Source organism: Mya arenaria, chromosome 15, assembly GCF_026914265.1.
Source record: "Mya arenaria isolate MELC-2E11 chromosome 15, ASM2691426v1".
In the NCBI taxonomy this organism is placed as follows: domain Eukaryota; kingdom Metazoa; phylum Mollusca; class Bivalvia; order Myida; family Myidae; genus Mya; species Mya arenaria.
Genome location: NC_069136.1, coordinates 57,088,992 through 57,096,491, shown reverse-complemented (window position 1 = coordinate 57,096,491; position 7,500 = coordinate 57,088,992). Strand labels below are relative to the sequence as shown.

The 7,500-nt window shown below is 37.5% G+C and overlaps 6 non-coding genes across 6 annotated transcripts in view; 4 read left to right on the top strand and 2 right to left on the bottom strand.

Moving 5' to 3' along the window:
- The first annotated feature begins 173 nt into the window (after positions 1-173).
- Trnai-aau (transfer RNA isoleucine (anticodon AAU)) lies at positions 174-247 on the top strand. Its single transcript has one exon. It is a non-coding gene; the product is annotated as a tRNA-Ile (tRNA).
- A 310-nt stretch (positions 248-557) lies between these two features.
- On the bottom strand, positions 558-639 carry Trnal-uag (transfer RNA leucine (anticodon UAG)). The gene has a single exon. It is a non-coding gene; the product is annotated as a tRNA-Leu (tRNA).
- A 131-nt stretch (positions 640-770) lies between these two features.
- Trnal-aag (transfer RNA leucine (anticodon AAG)) lies at positions 771-852 on the top strand. Its single transcript has one exon. It is a non-coding gene; the product is annotated as a tRNA-Leu (tRNA).
- Positions 853-1,098: 246 nt separating this feature from the next.
- Positions 1,099-1,172, top strand: Trnai-aau (transfer RNA isoleucine (anticodon AAU)). Its single transcript has one exon. It is a non-coding gene; the product is annotated as a tRNA-Ile (tRNA).
- A 6,039-nt stretch (positions 1,173-7,211) lies between these two features.
- On the bottom strand, positions 7,212-7,293 carry Trnal-uag (transfer RNA leucine (anticodon UAG)). The gene has a single exon. It is a non-coding gene; the product is annotated as a tRNA-Leu (tRNA).
- A 138-nt stretch (positions 7,294-7,431) lies between these two features.
- Positions 7,432-7,500, top strand: part of Trnal-aag (transfer RNA leucine (anticodon AAG)) — an 82-nt gene continuing 13 nt past the window's right edge. The window contains exon 1 of the tRNA in view: positions 7,432-7,500. This exon is cut by the window's right edge and continues 13 nt beyond it. This is a non-coding gene — a tRNA (tRNA-Leu).

The window sequence follows — 7,500 nt, the reverse complement described above, 5'->3', positions numbered from 1 at the left end:
CACAGGGCACAAAGACAACCTTTAAATAGGAAAGAAATGAAGCAGTACACATTTGCTAAAGTACGTTGACCATTTCCATAGTTATTGTAACAAGAAGCATGCTTATTTTAATGGGCAGTGTAACAATTGAGTATTCACAATAAATTATTACAAATGTAATTGGAAAGCAACAAGGCCGGTTAGCTCAGTCGGTTAGAGCGTCGTGCTAATAACGCGAATGTCGTGGGTTCGACCCCCACACTGGCCAGTACATTTTGAAATGTAAAGTTTTAAGCCTTATCTTGACAATTATAACAAACACTGCGTTACAAAATAAAGTTAAGAGACACAATTTAAATCTACTCGCCTTATTTGGTGTAGGAGTTTGCGAAATATGGATATTTATGAACTTCTCAATGTTACACATGGGTATAACTGACTATTTAGAAATTCTTCAATGCATAAATACATATTTGAAATAATCAAATAAATGGCCGAACCCACATCCGAACCCCTCAAAGTAGGCTGATAACTTCCACAACCTTGGCCTATCTATTAAGACTATGTAAAAAGAAATGTGGCAGCGGTGGGATTCGAACCCACGCCTCCGAAGAGACTGGTGCCTAAAACCAGCGCCTTAGACCGCTCGGCCACGCTACCTTCACATTACAATCAGAGGTTTATACTTAATTTTATCTTATTCGGTATTGTATCTTTAACTACGCGAATGTAACACCCGTATTGTTAACATGTATACTACATACAATCAATAATAGTCGGCGTATGTTAACAGGAGTGTGGCCGAGCGGTCTAAGGCGCTGGTTTAAGGCACCAGTCTCTTCGGAGGCGTGGGTTCGAATCCCACCGCTGCCACTAAATATTTTATCAACGGAAATCAGCAAGGTATATTATATGTATTTCATCAATGCTACAATAACATTTATATCACAGGGCACAAAGACAACCTTTAAATAGGAAAGACATGAAGCAGTATACATTTGCTAAAGTACGTTGACCATTTCCATAGTTATTGTAACAAGAAGCATGCTTATTTTAATGAGCAGTGTAACAATTGAGTATTCACAATAAATTATTACAAATGTAATTGGAAAGCAACAAGGCCGGTTAGCTCAGTCGGCTATAGCGTCGTGCTAATAACGCGAACGTCGTGGGTTCGACCCCCACACTGGCCAGTATATTTTGAAATGTAAAGTTTTAAGCCTCCCCTAGAATCAATCCTTACTCACTCTATCTTACTAATTCGATCTTGTACTAAGACGAAAACAACATGTATAGTATACAAATGTTTAATTTGTTGTAAGCGTCATGGCCAATCAACTGTACATACACAAACATTTTCACATATTTCAACGTATACGATCATAATAAACAACACATTTTCAATGAAATTATTCAAAAAGCATTGATATATCTATGTAACAACACAACTTTTGTAAAACATAAAGACAAAATTTTGTATATCATAATGTATACTGATTTCAAGAATATAATGATGAGTTCCGATGTTTGATATGAATGAACCCGTTAAGTTTTTTGAAATAAAAAACGTCGGACATGCTTGTACACAGCTTGATGACCATGCGCTGAATGAATCAATCAATATTGCACAGTAAACACGTGCTCGATAGAGCGCGAAATCATAGCGCCCCCAAGCGTATCGTTTCGGAACGATACAAGGGGAAACAATTTTCTCCTAATTCTTTTCAATCAAACGTAGAAAATTATATTTCCCTAGAATCAATCCTTACTCACTCTATCTTACTAATTCGATCTTGTACTAAGACGAAAAACAACATGTATAGTATACAAATGTTTAATTTGTTGTAAGTGTCATGGCCAATCAACTGAATTATAAAGAACGGGAAAGCGACTTTATAAAAAAACAAAACTAATTCGGAACTCATCATTTATAAACCCAAGCACTGTGAAACAACCAAACGTTGTTCTAAACTATCTTTTACGTAACCGTCTTTCGCTTTTTCACTCGCCCAACGTCCATGTCTCTTAAACATTCGGTCTTTTACACCTTTGTTTGCGGCAGCCGTAGCCCCGTCAGAACGAAGTGAATGAAAGCCATATTTACGAACGTCTGTAACTAAAGGTTTGAAAGTTTTTATGAACAAATCTCTATTGTTGAATACGACATAGGCTTGTTAACACTTCTGACTTTAAATCCTGTTTTAGTAGCACTCAAGTTACAAAATATGTAAGATTCATCAGAAAATCCAGCCCATTGAATATACTTTTCCAAATTCTTAACAGGGCACAACAAAGTTCCAGTTCGCGCTATAACTATCCATGCGCCGTCTCTATATTGATCAGTTTTACTAGATTCTATAAATATTTCCATATATGCTGTACTTATAATAATATCACTTCTCTTTATCTTTAACAGTTCAGCACTTCTTAAAAAACCAGAAAAGGCTATTAAACATGCACAAATCATTCTCTGTGACATTAAGTTACATTCACCATAAAGACTATCATACATTTTTTGTAGGATACTAACAGTTATAGGTTCCTTCTTAATCGTAGACCTAGAATTTATACGTTTTGCTGATTCTAACACATTAATAACAAGTTTTGAATCAGTAGGGGAAACAAAACCATTAATTTCATGCATCCATTTTAAACTATAGAAAGCTGATATAATAGGTTTTGCTGTAGAAGCAGTCTGTATTAACGAAGTTAGATAGATAGCCACCGGAAAAGCCCTAGCGGGCAAAATGTCCCTAATCCCGAAACCGTTTGAAAGAGCCCAAACTTTCCACCTTTGAAACGACTGTTTATAGTTCTTGCACGTGCTGTCGGCTCTTGACTTTTGCAGTATATGAGGGAGAAGGGCCACCTTGTCCGCCAAGACCTCCGCCAGCTCGTCTATCTCGTGTTTGTGAATCTGGAAAAATAGATGTAAAAATCTTTTTAAATTAAATGTATCTTTTATTTGCAAAATGAACATATTAACATGTTAACTTTATAATGATACTATTAAATCTATTAAACAACAAAACTTATATCTTGTGAATATAACTAGTTATTAAAGCTATTTGAACGCTTTCAACCTTTGTTGCATAATCATAAAACATGAACGTATTACATAAGTACAACACATGGAGTTTTTCATAAATTCTAAAACTATTCTCAAGGCTGCCTGGCCTGCATATGTATGTGGGTACATAACTTGTACTGGCTATTCTAATGGCCGCCGGGCCTGCATATTTATATGAACACACAACTGGCTATTCTAATGGCTGCCGGGCCTGCATATTTATATGAGCACATAACTAAAACTGGCTATTCTAATGGCCGCCGGGCCTTCGTATATATGCGTACATCACTTTAACTGGCTATTCTAATGTCCGCCGAGCCTGTATATATAAATGCGTGCGTTTCTTTCGCTGACTATTCTAATGGCTGTCAAGCCTACATATATGAAAATGCATTACTTCATTGCAATAAATATGTCTACAAGACCATTATCTGAAATTTATGTACTTTAGGTACTATTGTGAGAACTAAATGTTCTATAACTGTGCACATGTCTCACAGACTATTGTTAAAAGCGCTCGACCTATAACGCACGTAAAACATAATTTGCGTTACGTTTGCCTAAATTCACGTGTAAATTTTACAATATTTGCTTCTAAAACTTCAACAGAGTAATTTCTGGCTACTGAAAACATTTAAAGCGAATAAATGTACTATCAAGCATTTTATATTTGTCATTGATCAGCGTACAAACGTACAAATATGCCCTAAGGCTATATATAATATGCTGTAGGAATTAAAAACTCGTGATTATCATATAATGCAAAACAAAATTGACTGGTAAAAAATGGAAATGCCACAATTTGAGAGCATGTTGTAACGCAATTAACGTAATTATGTTTTACGTGCAGCTGTGTGGAGCAAAGGGAGATAATAAAGCACTATAATTGCTCTAAATCAGTACATGATTTAACTCCCTTCTATCAAAATTTAACCAATAGTGCCAACATTTGGAAATTTAAATCCTTATTTCCAAACAACCCTTTTCCGTTTTTGCAAATTGTGTAAAAACTCTTTGATGTTGGTAAATACATCCAGTCTAACACTGCATCTGTAAAAGTCCCAAGTGGACATAATAAAGGCCAAAAGCTTGAAGACGGCCAGTACGGAACTATCAAAACTCCAAACACATGGTCAGTAATCATTTTCCTGATAACTCTCGGAAGGATACAAATTGGTGGCACGAACAGTCCAAATTTACCAGACCAATTCTCAGTAAATGCATCTATGCCACTGGAACCTTTGTTCCAAAATCTTGTATAGAAGCAAGGCAATTTTGCATTGAAATCAGACGCAAACCAATCTACTTCAAGATTCCCCCTTTTATTCTGAACCATATCTACTATTGCTTGCGAAACACCCCAATCGTCGTAATCTACGATTTTTGACAAATAATCAGCTTTGTCGTTTTCGGACCTTGGAATCCATTCCATTTCTACGATAATAGAATTTGACGCGCAATATCTATAAATATCTAAAGCGGTTTCTTGTAATTCAGGTACCATTGAACCATTAGCTACAATTTTTGAAACGGATTGGTTGTCCGTAAACCATTTTACCCTCTGAAACCTCAAATTTTGAACCAATGACAACAGGACTCTATACACAGCCATTAACTCCCTCCACGTGGAGGACTTCAACATTTCGTCAGGTGACCTAACACCGTGTGCTTCTCCGTTAACTGTACTAACCTCGTAACCACCGTACGCGTACGACGAAGCATCAGTGTAAACTATCTTTGAACAAGAATGACTTTCAAAGAGTCTTCTACAATTTGACGAAGGCAACTCATTTTCCCAGAAACGAAGTTGGTCCTTACTTTGTGTGCTTAAATACACATAGAAATACCAGTGAGGGGCCTGAATAATGTCCATACTTAAATAACGTGTCATAATCTGAGCAACGTTACCTATGACAATTAACATGGACATAATTTGACCTGTAAAACTTGCTAGCTTTATAACGTTCACCCTACTGTGACTTCGTACACTGTTAACAAGACCTTGAAGAATGTCCTTACATTTTTCAAGCCTAGCATGAGGTATAGACAAAGATCCTGTGTTTGAATCTATATCATTTCCAAGAAATTGCATGTTTTGAACTGGTACCCAAATGCATTTTTCAGCTTTTGGAACGAACCCCGAGGAGATCAAATCTTGCTTTACTACAGCGCTTAGATCTACAGTACTATCGTAAGTCCGGCTTGAACCTAAACCATCGTCTAGAAACATCATAACTCTAAAGCCTTCACCCCTCCATTTAGATACCAAGGGCCTAGCAACTTTACTATAAATAAAAGCACTGCTGCTTAAACCGAATGGCAATACTAAAAATTTATAAAAAACAGTTTTACCGAGGCTGTTTACCCAAGAGAATCATAGAAACTCAGTATGAAGCGAGTAGATTTCTATAAAATGATATGCTGAGTGTATGTCAAATTTTATCATCCAACAATCTTGTTCAAAAAAGCCTAATGCAGTTTTGATGTCATCATACTTAAAATATTGTTTCCATAAATGTCGATTAACGATTAAAATCCAAAATTAAACGTTATTTTTGATTGATCCTGACACTGACAGTGAGTGGGCTAACTACATGAGGCCTAGACTCACAAACTTGAATTAAATTTCTTATTAACAAATCATTCATGGCTTCAGAAACAAATTCAGAATTATCTAAAGCAGACTTATTATTCCTTAAACAACAAGATGCTAGTAAAGAATAAAAAGGGATTTTATAACCGTTTTCTATTGTGTCTATTATGAAATCATTTGTACAAATTCGTTTCCAAAAATATAAATGTTCTCTAAGCCTACCACGAACTATAATGTCTTTTTGCCCGGATTCATACTCAAAATAATCAGTAGTCAAATTGTGTGAATGTTCCTGTTCTTTACAATGTTCTGACAAATATGAAATATACTCATCTTCCACGGTGCTGGTGCCCTGTGCCACGTCATTTCTTGGCGGCTGAGGCGTCGGCCTTGAAGACGGCGGCACCGGTGGTGTACGGACATTGTCGCCGGAAGTGGTCGTGTTCCCCACAGGAGTAACAGGAACCAAACGGGAGACTGGTTCTGGGAGCGTTGCCGTAGAAGCCACGAAAAGACCCCCTGCCTCTTGGAGCCTGCTGCCTGTATGCGTCTGGTTGAAAACCACGGTAAGCAGGATACCCATACAAAGCGCCGGAAGTAACGGTTGCAGAAGGCGTCTTGCGTGCTGACTGAAGACGCTTGACGCTCTTGTTTTTTCGCTTCTTGAGAGCTTGCGTTTCGGCCTTACGTAACTTAGTTTCATCATCAGAGTCACTGGCTAGTGGATTGGATTCGTAACAATTCACGGTGTCCCATCCACCCTCGGAGCTATCAGCAATACGAATTAACTTTTGCCTGTGTTTCAGTTTATCTATTCCTTCAGAGAGAACATCTTTGCAGTAGGATACTTTGTCGTTTTCCAAAGCCCAACAAGCTTGACTCATAAAGTCAATAATCTCCGCGTTGAATGTGTATTGAACTTTGTTACCTTGCCTCTTCCACTGCACGTCTATGTCCGTTTTCAATTTCTTAACTTCCTTTCCAATAGAAACACTGTTTCCCCTAAATTCCTCACGCAAAGCAGATACTTCGTCACTTTGTTGCGAAAGTTTATTTGAAATATCACGCAACTGCATGGCAATTGTATTGTCGGAATAAGAATTATCGTCGGACATGCTTGTACACAGCTTGATGACCATGCGCTGAATGAATCAATCAATATTGCACAGTAAACACGTGCTCGATAGAGCGCGAAATCATAGCGCCCCCAAGCGTATCGTTTCGGAACGATACAAGGGGAAACAATTTTCTCCTAATTTTTTTCAATCAAACGTAGAAAATTATATTTTTCTTGACAATTATAACAAACACTGCGTTACAAAATAAAGTTAAGAGACACAATTTAAATCTACTCGCCTTATTTGGTGTAGGAGTTCGCGAAAATATGGATATTTATTAACTTCTCAATGTTACACATGGGTATAAACAGACTAATTAGAAATTCTTCAATGCATAAATACATATTTGAAATAATCAAATAAATGGCCGAACCCACACCCGAACCCCTCAAAGTAGGCTGATAACTTCCACAACCTTGGCCTATCTATTAAGACTATGTAAAAAGAAATGTGGCAGCGGTGGGATTCGAACCCACGCCTCCGAAGAGACTGGTGCCTAAAACCAGCGCCTTAGACCGCTCGGCCACGCTACCTTCACATTTCAATCAGAGGTTTATACTTAGTTTTATCTTATTCGGTATTGTATCTTTAACTACGCGAATGTAACACCCGTATTGTTAACATATACATGTATACTACATACAATCAATAACAGTCGGTGTATGTTAACAGGTAGCGTGGCCGAGCGGTCTAAGGCGCTGGTTTAAGGCACCAGTCTCTTCGGAGGCGTGGGTTCGAAT